Source organism: Macrobrachium rosenbergii, chromosome 36, assembly GCF_040412425.1.
Source record: "Macrobrachium rosenbergii isolate ZJJX-2024 chromosome 36, ASM4041242v1, whole genome shotgun sequence".
Lineage (NCBI taxonomy): Eukaryota > Metazoa > Arthropoda > Malacostraca > Decapoda > Palaemonidae > Macrobrachium > Macrobrachium rosenbergii.
The window spans coordinates 24528605-24543604 of NC_089776.1; the positions used below are offsets into that span (position 1 = coordinate 24528605).

Sequence of the window (15000 nt, forward strand, 5' to 3'; positions counted from 1 at the left end):
TGACTTCACCAGATTGCACAAATTCAAAGTGGCTTCAGTGTACAAAACTTCACAAACACAAAGAAGAAATGGTAGTGTGATCATTAGTCCTAACATTTGAAACTGAAATGGTAGACTTATTGTAATAGTGTGTGTGTGATCATCTAAGTGTTTGCATTATTTCTGTATGTGTGTGTTAACGGTCCGACTGACAGTTCTACTTTTTTCTATGTAAACCTTATTGTGAATACCTGACCTTAGATATGAAGTGCTTAGTTCCTCGTTGGACGAGTCGGTATAGTGCTCGGCTAGCATTCTGCTGGGCCCGCATTCGAGTTTCCGGCCGGCCAGTGAAGAATTAGAGGAATTTATTTCTGGTGACAGAAATTCACTTCTCGATGTAAAGTGGTTCGGATTCCACAATAAGCTGTAGGTCCCGTTGCTAAGTAACCAACTGGTTCTTATGCACGTAAAATAAGTCTAATCCTTCGGGCCAGACCGAGGAGAGCTGTTAATCAGCTCAGTGGTCTGGTTAAACTAAGGTATACTTTAGTGAAGTGTTGTTACCAAATCCCCCTGTAATTAATATTATTCCAAACCTCGTTTAAACAGACCTTATAATGAAATACGACATCTTGACGTCATGAAGCAACCGCTATAACGAATTCCAAAGGTAAAAACGAAGAAGAAACGAAAGAATTAATGAAAAAATTCGCATTTGAACGAATAAAAACAAAGGAAATACTGTCGCCGTACATTTAGCACATCGGGTTGAGCTAGCAGCCACTACGTGCGAATGAGGAAGACGAATAGTTTTTGACAGAAGCTTTTTCTCCCTTTCTAATATTATTCCAAACCACTTTTAAACCCACTTTATAACGAAATACGTCAACATGACGACACGAAGCAGTCACTATAACGAATTCCGAAGGCATAAACGGAGAAGAAACGAATTACATTTGAGTGAATAAAAGAAAGGAAATACTCTCACCGTACATCTTGCACGTCTGGTTGAGCCAGCAGCTACTTGAATGGATTAATTAACACGTGGATGAAAGGGAGAGTAGCCTGGATAAATGAGACAAATATCTGTTTGTCTGTCTGTCACAAGAGTAGGGGTTTGAAACCTACCCTATTATCTAAGTTGCTTAAATGATGGTCCCGTGCCAAATTTTGTCTAGATCGGTCAAGCGGTTCTTATTTCTATAATGCACTAACAAACATACAACGTCCACATTTTTTTTATATGTATATATATATATATATATATATATATATATATATATATATATATATATATATATATATATATATATATATATAAGAGAAAGAGGGTGAATTCATACCCCCAGTGCTTTTTGCCCTGGTAAATTTAATTATGTACAGGAATAAGAACACCACTTTTAAAATCAGACTGTATCTTTCTTTGTTAGGAACATTTTTAGAATCCTTCTGGTGGATGTTGGTGGTAGTATTTCGAAGTAGGTACTATTTATTTGCATGTCCACATCCACCAAAGAACCTTCAGCCATAGTACTGTACATATAGGGTAGTTGTTGGCAGCCACTAGGTGCAGCTAGTTGACTGGTTGGTGCCGGCAGACGTCTTTCACTGTGGGTACTATTGATTTGAATGTCTGTATCTCCACGAGGAACCTTCAGTCGGGGCTGATCAGCAACTCACGTGTGTGGTGAGTGGCTCTTGGGGTTGTGATGGCTACCATAATTTTCTGTAGGTAGCAGCCTTGCTCTTATTTTCTCCAGCTGCACCCGGAGGCACAGTCCCTGGCCATCAACTCAGATCTTTAAAAGTTAAAACACTATATTAGTGGCTTGGGTGGCCCTTGTATTGGGTTTTGTGCAGCTTCCTTTGAGTGACTTTGTAAATTATGTGGGTGGTATGTTGCAAGGCGTTGGAAGCCCATCCACCTATCTCAGTAGGTCTGCTATAGAGATACCTTAGGCACTGGATGTTGACAGAGAGACTATGTAGCCAATTCACTCTGTGAGGCCAACCCTGTGTGGTTTGCCATCAGTGTCAAGCTCTTGTAAAGTGAGAAGTGACTTGAACTTGTCACAGTACACCCTTAATGACATGTCTTCAGGTGGGATGTTGTGGAGATCAAGGGATCATCTGACATGGGTGGGCAGTGGCAAGGAGAACTCCACAAATAAGTCCCCTCGAAGTAGGTTCCTTCACGTGGTGAGGGGGGTAGGGGCCCTGGCTTTTCTTCTTCGTTCTCACGAAGAATAAGAGCCTGGGCCCTGATTGGATCACCTACAAACCTTTCGATTTAAAATGGCGTGGATATTTTCACACTTCGTACAAATTTCTTGGACCTGGTAAATAGGAAAAGGTATCATAGCTGGGATTGGGTTTATATCCGAAGCTAAATAGTGAGAACTGCAGTTGGACCATCAACTGCCCGATAATGTTCGGACCTGAGTTTTCAGGCGGAACTATTCTACGGGACTGGACCACGGATTCCAGGGGTCTAGTTCTGGGAATAGGACTCTCGGCATTCTGTCCGGTTTGCCCATAATGTGATTAGGTGGGGATGATTGTATTCTAGTAATGCTCTCAGTCCTATCAAGCGGGTTAGCTTACACTGAGCCACTCTAATCATGTTGTGCCATCCCCTTTGGGGTAGGGTAGGGATGCGGACATTTGGGAGTCGGTTCTCACTTTGTGCCATTAGTGGAGGAATGAACTCCATGAAAGGCTGATGATATCTTTTAAGGTTTTCAGGTTTACTTTTTTTTTTTTTTTCCAATCTTTATGACAAGTAAGTTAAAGGATTTGAGTACCCCTGGACCCTTTGATGGTAGCGAATCGGCACGGTTGACAACCATTGGAACCTCATCTGACAACCCTTTAGAAAAGTCAAAACAAATTCAGAATGCAATAACACTGGAACCATATGCTCCAGTACAAAGGAAACCAGTAAAAAGTAAATACCGTCTTGACCCAACCTTGACTCACTTTGACTCCCTCTTTGGGAGTGACAGTTGGTCAAGGTTTCTAACCCTAGAAACTGACCAGAAAATATCGGCACTCAAGTTGGAAAATTATTTATTAAGCAGACACTCTACGACTGAAATGTCGTTTAGACAAATAAAAGAAAAGACTTGGCTTATAGAGGCCACGACAAAAGTCAATCTGAAAATTATTTATCAATAAAAATATAGATAACATAAATATAAAAATAAAAAACATGATACTATGAACAGTATTCAGGGTACTATTGTACTTCCTGAGAATAATAACGAGCCAGTTGAAAAGCAAATACTGTTAGACTCCCTTAAAAAAAGAGATACCCCAAAGTACAGGATTGCAGAACTATATGATCTACCAAGTAAAGAAAAGAATAAACAAGTCTTAAAAATCGCAAAAATAAAATTTGAAGGCCAAGACCTACCTCAGAAAAATAAAAATTTTAGGCCAAACCAGAGAAGTAAGACCATACGTCCCAAAGCCGCTACAATGTCAGAATTGCAGTAAATATGGACATGCGAAAAATATTGTTGAAATGAACCTGTATGCGCGTATTGTGGATCTGAAGAACATGCCACACAATGGAAGTGTGGGGAACCAAAGTGCATAAACTGTGGGCAAAACCATCATGCAAGATCCAAAGAATGTATGTACTATATATATAATACAGAGTTGAAAATATTGCAAGAAAGAACTGGAAATGTCTGTAAAAAGAAGCTAAATTAGAATTGAAAGTAAGAGGAATTCAAGATCCGTCTAAGAAAACGTACATATTCTTTAACAACAAAAACCAATAATGAAACAAAAATGCATACAAATAGAAATAACGGAGCACAGAAAAGTAATTCTCAGGAAGAAATTAATGCCTTAGAAATAAAAACTAAAATGGTAAAGAATAAAGAAACAGGGACAAATGATATGGATAACATTTTATCCAATTCATTTGAAATATTAATGCAAATAGAAACAACACAGGAGGATGCTACTACAGAAATAACAGAGGAAGGACCTGATAGACTAGAAATTAAAGATAAAAAAAAAGGCCATTGGAAAGAACACCACCCAAAACAAAGAAACCAACAATTGTTAGAGAAACGTCAGTCAAAACAAAAAACAAGAGATATGAAGAAAGAACAAAAACAAAAACTAGTTAAGAATATTCCATTATCTCCTAAAATAATAGTAAAACCAATGGATACAGACATCCAAAATACTGGAAGAAGTGGGAGACAACCATACCTTAGACAACAATGAATATGTGAAAGGAGAAGATTACTCCATCACCAATAATTGACACAACAAGAACAAATAAAGAAAGAAATATACATGACAACTCTTGTGGATGTAATGATTGTTTCATTGCATTGTGCAACGATAACAAAACATAACAAAAGATGGCTTAACAAACGTTATAAGAAACTTTATGAAATATAGAAAAAGAAACCACAGATTTGAGTACCCATGAAAAGGTTGCATGTGCGTTGAGCATAATATATTATAAAGAAAAACAAATGAATGTCAAGAAAATTATTAGAAAAATCCAAATTGATAATACAAAAAAAGAGAATAAAACTCGACCGTTATAATAAAATATTTTCAATAGCTATATAATACAATGGAACGTAAATGGTCTACAGACCAGATTACACCTAGAGAAATACAACGATTACTAAAAGAATACGAATCTATGATATTATGTTTACAACATGTCAACAAAAAACAATATCAACAATAGGAAAATATACGATTTAGCATCTTCATCTAGAGAGGAAGAAGGAAATTTAGGTACTGCTATATATGTACATAACAAAAGTATGTTATGACAAAGTACCTGTAAACTTTAATGATCTGCAAATATCGAGTATCAGAATACGAATAAAAAACGATAATTATGTAATTTATAATTTATACAACCAACCCAATAAAAATTATGACTTAGACAAACTTAAAGAATTACCTAATAACACCAAAGAACCTATATTAATAGTAGGTGATTTTAATGCCCACAACCCGATGTGGGACTGTAAATTGTACAGACTCAAATAGAACAGGGAGTAAAATAGAAGAATTCATAGATTCATATGACATTTGCTGCATAAATGACAACGAAATCACACATATTTTTCTAAAACACATGGAACATTTTCTCAATCGACTTAACTCTATGTACAACAAAAATAGTAGATAGATTAGATTGGAATACAGTTGACCTGCATACAAGTGACTCATTTCCCAATATTAATTTCATTTTTACAAAATAAATCTCACCAAGCATGTCCTCAATATAACATTTATAAAGCAGATTGGGAACAATATGAATTCCACACTAGGGATATCCCACCATTTGAATATTTAAAGACCACAATAAAACTAATGAATTTCTTGTTGATTTCATTACAAATGCAGCTGATAAAGCAATACCAAAATCCAAATGTCATCCAACAAAAACACAAAGTCCCATGGTGGTCTGAAAACTAACAGAATTAATAAAAATAAAACACCAAATTGGGAGACGATTAGATAATTTGAATAGAAAATTCAGTAAAATAAATAAATCATTACTGATATTAGAAGAAACTTACAAAAAAAAACTGACTATATTATTATTAGAAAATAAATACATTAAAACCTCTATATAACAAAGTATCTGTAAAATTTAAAGAGAGAAGTAATTCAAGGAAGAATCATTTCATGGAGAAAAATGTATCAGATCTCTAATAATACTCCCATACAAAAATATGGGAAAATTTAGAAAATAAATGGTACCCATGTTAAAACCACTAGACATGCCATAATAAAAAGATAGGAAAAGAATGCTTGATCCTAAAGAAATAAGTAATGTAATAGGTGAAACTTAGTAAAAGTAAGTAGCAACAAAAATTTAGATGAGCATTTTCGAACTAGAAAAATAATATAGAGTTAATAACAATAAATTTTGAAACCATAGAAGATATTTATTATAATAGAAAGTTTAATTATGGATGAGTTAGAATTTGCATTGTTGAACAGCAATAAATCTGCCCTGGGTGACAGTATTTGTTTGAAATGATCTGCCATTTAGCACCTTTGTAAAAGCATACTTATTGGAGTTTTATAACCACTTGTGGCTTCAAAATTTATTTCCTAATGAATGGCGTAAAGCTATAATTATTCTATCCTAAACTAGAAAAGATCTCTAGTAATGTAACAATTACAGACCAATTTCTTTAACTAGTTGTCTATGCAAATTGCTAGAAAAAATGGTAAATGCTCGACTAACATGGCACATTCGAGAAAACAAAATTTTGACTCCCACTCAGTTTGGATCACAATGTAACAGATCAACACTGGATTCTCTATCTAACTTAGAAGATCAGATACGAAGAGGATTTGAACGAAAACAAATTACTATAGCCGTGTTTTTTGACATTGAAAAGGCATATGATACTATATGGAGGTATGCAATATTAAAAATGTTACGCAAAAATAACATCCGTGGACATTTACCTATGTTTATCCAAAACTTTTTGACAAATCGCAGTTTTCAAGTGAGAATTGATGATGTTTGTCTTAGAACATTCCACTGAAAATGGTGTTCCACAGGGAAGCGTCCTTAGTGGCACGCTGTTTACTTTTAGCAATCAATGATATCAGTAATAATCTACTTATTGGTATTAAAAAGTAATCTATATATGGATGATTTTACCATATTTTATTCAGCATCTCGAATAAAACATGCAGAACAGAATCATTAATAAAAGCATAATAAAATAGATGAATGGGCTTTATCTGTAGGTTTTAAATTTTCCATAGATAAAACTCAAGCAATAATGTTTTATAAAAAAAAAAAGTGGAAAAAAGGAGAAGAAATAGACTTTTAAATCAGAAACCATAGTATACCAATTGGCCAAACAGCAAAATTTTTGGGATTAGTATTTGATACTCACATGAACTGGAAAGCCCATAACATACATGAAATCAAAATGCAAAAGAGCATTAAACCTAATTAAAAAACTTTCAAACACTACTTGGGAGCTGATAGATATACCCTTACTTTATTGTATAAAGCAACAGTGCTGTCTATCGTTGATTATGGAAGTGAAATATATGGCTCGGCATCAGACGCAACACTGAAAACGGTAGACCCAATTCATAATGAGGGCCTTAGAATATGTTCAGGAGTTTCGATCATCACCAACATCATCTTTACAAGTTGAATGTGGTGAACTACCTCTGTCTCTCCATAGAGAGCTAGTAACAATGAAGAGTGCTCTGAGAATTCAGACAAATGATTCTCCAACCAAAAAATTATTTGATTAAGAGATGTGTTTATAAACAATCATCCACCTTCTTTCCCAATTAGAGCTAGAAGATTGTTTGAGTCTAAATATAAATATATCAATATACAATTACCTGTGGACAGTAAAAATCGCCTCCTCCTTGGACAATGAATAAAATGAGAATTTGTACACACTTGAAATATTTATCAAAAAATCATTCATATACTCCAGAATACTTCATAGACAACACACACAGAGCATATTATCCGAAAAGATCCACATTACGCAATATATACTGACGGATCTAAATCACAATACGGAGTGGGATATGCCGCGGTATCCCAAAACAAAACGTATCGGTTTCTCTCCCAGACAAAGCTTCTGTATTTACAGCTGAGTTATGTGCAATAGTATCAAGCCATAAAAATAATAAGAGAAGTCTCATATAATAATTTTGTAATTTATAATGACTCCAGGAGTGCTATAGAAGCTATTCAAAGCTATAATCAAAAAAAATAATATTGTACAAATATATAAAGTTCTCTCTCCATAAATTGTATAATAAGGGAAAAAATATTGAAATATGTTGGATCCTGCCCATGTAGGGATTAAGGGAAATGAAGAGGCTGATAAAGCAGCTAAAGAAGCGGTCCACATGACAAGAACAAATGTAGACATCCCTATATCAGTGACTATACAAGATATATAAAAACAGTCCTTGTAAAAAAATGGCAAAATATATGGAATGAAGAACCTGAAAAATAATAAATTAAAAAACAGATAAAATCCAGTGTTGGAAAATGGAGTTCATCATATCAGAGAGAAAGACAAGCACAAGTAATTTGACACGTCTTCGAATAGGCCATACTGATTGACACATGGACACTTAATGAACAGTCCATGTGGCCTCTTCCCAAATGCCCAAATTGCAATGTGCTGATAACAGTTAAAGCATATACTGTGTGAATGTCCACAATATAACCTGCAGCGATTATCAAATTTTTGAAATAAACCGATAGAAGAAATTTTGTCAGAATCTTCAACGTTCTCAATAGCACCCATTTTAATGTTTTATAGCTGCAAATTAATTGGAAAATATAAAAAAGAAAAAATCAGAATAATGAATTTTAAAAAAGTAAATTTTATGATTTTACTTAATTTATTTTGAATTTTTATATACCTTTTTAGTGAGTATGTATGGAAGCATGAGTTTAAATGTATTTATTGTATGAGTGTGTTCCAGTATGAAAGCGTATACCTTTTACAGCTTTAATTTCATTTTTCATTCATCATCATTGACAAGTGACTTATTAGGTCCCAGTGCTAGGCTTCTAGCCCAGACTTGTCATTCCATCCTATCTTCAATGGGCCCTCTATGAGAGCTGATGGTCAGCTCAGTGGTCTGGTTAAAACTATTTTAATAATAATAATCCACAAATAAGTTCTGTATAGGTGAACATTTTATTTCTTCCTCCAGCCAGCACACTATACAGGGGGAAGAGAGTGTCTTAGATCACTCCAAGGACATAGTCCGTCTTTTTTGTTAATCTCAACACATGTTGGAGATGAAACTATAGCTCTGCTCTCCAGAACCAGAAAGATGGTTCTGTCACTTAGAACGTTGCAGATAGACATACACTGTGTTTACATTCACACTTTCACCTAACAACAACAAACCATGTAAGCTTTAGCCTTTACAGTATTTATTTTCAGTGTATGGTGCTTAGGCCTGGATTGCTAATGACTGGTTGTTGTTGTTACATAGGTCATGGCTGAGAACCATGTTGTCTACCAGGTTGCTGCAAATGGTCACTAATGTAAAGCCAAGTCATGTATGGGAAACTCATAGTACGCCCATGTATTGTTGACATTTGATCCACTTTTGACATGGTGTGCAGACAAAAAGGTAATGTCACAGACCATGTAGTTCAAGTGACGCCCGTGAAAAATGAGTAAGTGGTCGAGATAGTACTCTATGATTGCCAGTCGACCTTAACGGCAGAGCCTGTACCTCACAATGTTAGTCTAATAACTTTTGCTTTTTTTTTTCATTCATTGAAATTGCATAAAATTTTCATACACATAATGAGAGGTACTAGGTAAAATATCACTTTAATATTTTTATCTTATACGAAATCATAAGTCATGCTGCCTTCACTGACTTTCTGATTCATGATTAAATCATTTTCTAATTTTTCGAACACCAAGGCCGTTTCCTTACAAATCAGTCCACCACTCCCATTCTTCAAATCTTCAAACTAACATTCATTGTTTCAGTATCCCATTTCAGGTTCTTTTACCTGATACTACAACTCAACTTTACTATCCGCTTGTTTCATCAGGAAACAAGTGTCAGTTCTATTAACAGTTAGTAATGTCTCTCCTCGTGTCGGAAACTTGGACCTTTGTACTCGTGTGAAAATATGTTCCTCTATTGGGGGATAATATTCTTGGCTTATTGGTTGTGTAATTTACTTCTTTGTTTGTTTGCTTGTTTTTCATAAGTACGACAGTGAGGCTTTCAGCTGTATGGTTAGATAATATCGTCATATGAGACCATATTGCAGAAAAGGTGACCGTTAGGAAACTTCTTTCCAGCCCATAAATCATGAACTGCCTGATTTTGCATCATTAGGTGACTGATACGTCACCTATAAAAGAACAAACCAAAATGGAAAACTTTTAAATTAGTGTCATGTGATAACTTATTTTGATATAAAACCTTTTTCAAGTATTAAAATTATGTGCTTTCCATGTGTCTTGCCTATTTTTCCCCTCATACATAATATTTTTTTCCATCAGAGTTCTGCAGTCCGTCGTCGTATCCATCATGCCAGAATCCTTTCTTCTGCAGCCCTAATGTGCTCAGAAATGTCCTGCTCTCTTATGGCACGAGCGGAGAGTATCACATGTAATATGAGCCATATGCTGTTGCAAGGAAAAATAAGGTTAGTTTTCCTCGCTGCTTCTTATATCCAGATGACCATTTTTTTTTTGTAACTGAAAATTTTTGGGACGTAGTGAATTTTTTGTACTTTGACATGTATAAATAATGAAAATTGGAGAAATGTTGAGTTTCTCAAGACAAAGAGCCAGAGAAATATGCAGTGTTTACGTTCATGAGAGAGAGAGAGGAAAATGTTTATATTCATAAGCGAACCCACACACGATGATGCCACATTTGGATAATTCATTCTTGTCTTCGTTGTATGAACATTATAAATAGATAAATACTCTTTAATGTTGAGAGGGTATATTACAAAGATCTCCACAAAATCACCTCATATAGAGATCTTACAGCGATATACATTTTTAATCTATTAAGCGCAGTTGCATCTGCCAATCTGTCTACCTGTGTATTATATTTGTCTATCAGCAAGATTTTAGGGATGAGGTTGCTAGCCCCAAGGCCCATTGTGGACTGTATCTGCGACCCTCTGTAATTGACCAAATATTTATTTACTGCAATTTATTGCTCCCAGAGGTCAACAGATGTGCATTGGGCCTTAAAACTTTACTCGCAAAATCAGCCTGTCTCGTATGGAGATAAACCGGCTCTATTCTCATTCGTGAGCTGAGCTTCCTAAACGCTGGACCGTTTAATATATGTATTGCACCACTCATCGGCATCAACACACTGTTGGCTGATTGTACTTTCCAAAGTTAGGTATATATATATATATATATATATATATATATATATATATATATATATATATATATATATATATATATATATAATATAATGTACATATATTCCTAAATGCACATCTGTTGACAAAGCAATAAATTCAATAAGTTACTGAACTGATAGTTTGTCAATTACATGGGGTCGTAGCTACAGTCTTATCTTTATCACGTTTACTTTTGAAAGGGATGATTGTTCCTGCAAGCCCCTTCGTCAAGCTATTGATTCCATACGACGTTCATTACACTCCGTGCTCAGTCTCTATTTTGCGGTCTACCCAGTGGTATCGGATCTCATCCCAATTCCAAGCATTTTGGCGCCTTTAAATTTTCTCTTTTTTCGCCAGCTTTTTTTTCGCATTTCAAAGGGGTTTCAGTGTATTAAGTATTTAAAGCTTTTTGTAAAAACTATATATACATAAACACACCCTTGTACTCTATAGCCCCATCCTTTGATTTTATATAGTCTTCATCCATGTCTTTCACCTGTGTTCATAACACCAATCCATCTTCCATCCTTTATCTGTTTACATGAATTCCACTACCTTTTTATGAAGCTCATTTGTCCTAATTACATTTACGACACATTTTAGTGGGTTCTTCTCCGACTTGTACTTTTATCTGTCATAGCATTTGTCCTCGAGCGTAATTGTGAACAGTTACACCACAAACCACTCCTTTTCTATTACATCCACCAATCAGTTCATTTATTTACTTTGTATTAAGGCATTATTTAGCAACCTTTTCCTCACCCCTGTTTTGTTAAGTTTATGAACTTCAATCTTAGTAACCACATACTTCCAAAAATGAGGCCCATAGTAACCACATACTTCCAAAAATGAGGCCCATTCTTATACTCATTTTCATAACGCTCTCTCCATTTCACAAGGAACTCCAAACTAACCATTATGGCCATGGCTTTTTTGCCACCTTCCTATGCTCTTAAATCTTCTGCATAACGATCTTTCCATAAGTTACAAACCCAGCTAAGATAGATTCAGACTCCCGTTATTTCACTCTCATTCAATTCCATTATTGAATCACATACACTTTCGGAATGCCAACTGAAATGGCATGAAATTTGAGATTTGTATAAATGGTGAAAGGTTGTCTGGCCATTTGGAAAATATAGAGGACGATGGGTTGATTAAGATTCTATAATTTTTTCAGTTTTTAGAGGCAAAAGGTGAAACAATAAAGTACAGTGCAGAAGATATAAGAAGTATCAAATGGTAGCACCGTCATATCAACAAATCTTTAGAGCATGAACACGATAAAGATGAATGGCACACTTGTGCAGGGGGTGGGAATCGTGGGTCATCAATGTGAGATGACTGGACTTCTATACAGGTACATGAAGCAACTAATGTGGAAGCTTTTTGCGCTGCCATGTAAAGTATTTAGGTAGCATTGACCTCTGTTAGAGGATATGGCTTTGAAGTGGGTGAAGGAGTGGAATGTTCGAGTAGGATTGTGGAATGCTGGTACTATGAGAAAAAAAAAATTATAAAAACTTGATGTGATGGAGAGGAGAGTGATAAATATTTCATATAAACACTAGACTAGGAGGAAGGGAAAGAGACCAAGGGAGGTAAGTAATAGGTTTAAGATTTATTATTGTGGGTCACAGATTTGATAACCCAAATAGGAGTTACAGTAAGTAGTGAGTGGAAAGATGAATTAGTGGAAGCAAAAAGAGTTAACGATAGGATTAAAATGGTAGTGCTACTAACAGAGGAAGTATTTTAAATGTAATTTCAGCATATTCACCCCAGACTATTTTTCAGGAAGAAGAGAAGGAAATATTTAGGAATGGATGAAAACAACAATTTTTCAGGAAGAAAAGATCATTTAGGAATGAAAAAATAGTAGAGTTGGAAAAAGTGAAGAGAGGATATAAGGGAAGGCCATGGATCTGGATTAGAAATGATAGAAAATAATCATAGGAATAGATATGAATAGTAGAGTTGGAAAAAGTAGAAGAGGGTATAAGGAGGTTCATGGAGGCCATGGATCTGGATTAAGAAATGAAGATGGAGAGTTTGTACTGGGAATGGCACAGAATTTTGAATAAGCTTGTATGAATACCTGGTATGTGAAGGCAGACTGTTATTTAGTAACATATGAGAGTGGTGAAGTAAAAAGCTGGATAAATTACCTTTATGGTTAGGAGGAAAGACTAAGTAGTGCAGTAAATTGTAAAGTGTTCCTAGATGAGGCATGTATGAAACAATGCAGGTTGCAAGTGATGGATATTAGGATGAGAAGTAGAAAACCTGAGAATAGGTTGAAGAGATCAAGGATTAAATATATTAATATATAGGAGGTACATAAGACAAAGACTTCAATTAGGAATAAATTCTGGAAAGGAGAGAACTGGTAGAACTGAAAATATCTGGAATGATATGAAAACAATGTGAGTGGAAGGAGCGGAGTAGGCAGTTGGGTTCACAAGTGGCTATGGAGTGTCAAAAGGGAATGGAAAGTGGTGGTGGAATACAGAGGTACAGGATTTAGTCAGGTGGTATTCTATGGCTTTCAAGAACTGGAAGGCAAAACATGCAAGGTGCTGAGGAAAGATATAGGAAAGTGGAGAGGGACACTATGAGGATACTGGGCAAAACTACTGTAAGAGTTGTGGAGGAGTTGAATGAAATGCTGGGTACAAAAAATATGAAAATAATTTTTACAGAATATCAAGTTCAAGGAAAAAGCAGGTGTCATCAAAGAGAAGGAAGTATCTTAAAAGCAGGTGTCATCAAAGATAGAGAAGGAAGTATCTTGCATAAGGATGACATAAAATGAAAATGGTCTGATTATTATCAGCATCATTCAAACAGAATACGAAAGGGTTAACAATGCTATAAGGAAACTGAAGAATGGAAGAACTCCTGGTCCATCAGAGGTGCAAATTGAAACGTTGTGGGTTTAGGTGTATTTGGGAAGAATGGATATTGGAACTGTTAAAGGAAATGACTGGGAAGGAATTCTGGATGTAAATATGTGCAAACAGAAGGGAAATATTAAAGAGCCAAGTGACAATAGAGAAATCAAGCTAACAGAGCATTTATTAGAGGTTTTAGAAGTAATTCGTAATGGGAGATTACGAGCACTGAAGGTTGGTGAACAGCAGTACGGTTCCATTAGAGGCAGAGTAAAGTTGATGGTATCTTTATAATAAGATAGTTACAGAAGAGGCTGGAGGGTAATTGGGAATTCTATTGTGCATTCCTAGACTTAGAGAAGGTATGTGAGAGAATACTAAGGGAGGTCGTGGATTGGTATTTAAGAAAGAGGAAGTGACAGAAAAGCTGATTAGTTCAGGTGAAATTATGTACATAAGAAAAGACAGCAATAATAACCATCTCTTGCAAAACAAATGTTTGAAGCTAAAGTTGATTTGCATCAAGGATCAGCACTCATCCCATTTCTGTTTGCACCGGGAATGGATATATCGAATGAAGGGATTAGAAATAAAGATGTATGGGAATTGTTATATGCAGACGATCTGTTGATTGAAGCAGAGAGGGAAGAGGAATTGCAAAAAAGGGTAAGAGAATGTCAGGAGTCCCATAAATGGGTAGCATGACGGTAAATGTAAGAAAAAGTGAGGTTATGGTGTCCAGCAAGCAGGGAAGTGGTAGTGATAGGTTATTTAGACATGATAGAAGGGCCGTGGATAAAAGAAGGTAGGGAATTGAAAGTAAATAGGGTCTATTTTAAGCCAGGAGGGAAGGTGCGAAGCTGAAGTTGAAAGCAGGATAGATGCAGCTTGGGGTAAATGCTGTGAACTGACAGTGGCAGTGTGTGATAAAGGGATGCCAAACAAACTAAGAGCAAAAATCTATTGTACCATTATCACGCCTGTGATAATGTGTGGTGCAGAAACATAAGTGTTAAGAAGGAACGAGGAACATATAGAAGAGCAGAGATGAGGATGATGAGGTGGATTTTTGGGATTTCACAGCATGAAGAGCAGTAGAAGAAGAAACTAAGAAGTGCAGAAATGGAAAAGGTTACTGATATGATAAGAGAGATGAAACAGAGATGGTCTGGGTATGTATTAAGCATAAATAGGAGT

At 35.5% G+C, this 15000-nt stretch overlaps 1 long non-coding RNA gene across 1 annotated transcript in view; it reads left to right on the plus strand.

The window, feature by feature from the left end:
* Nucleotides 1-10175, plus strand: part of LOC136825019 (uncharacterized) — a 301632-nt gene extending 291457 nt beyond the window's left edge. Inside the window, exon 3 of the long non-coding RNA XR_010849209.1 lies at nucleotides 10035-10175. This is a non-coding gene — a long non-coding RNA (uncharacterized lncRNA). The remainder of the gene's footprint in view (nucleotides 1-10034) is intronic.
* The last annotated feature ends 4825 nt before the right edge of the window (nucleotides 10176-15000 follow it).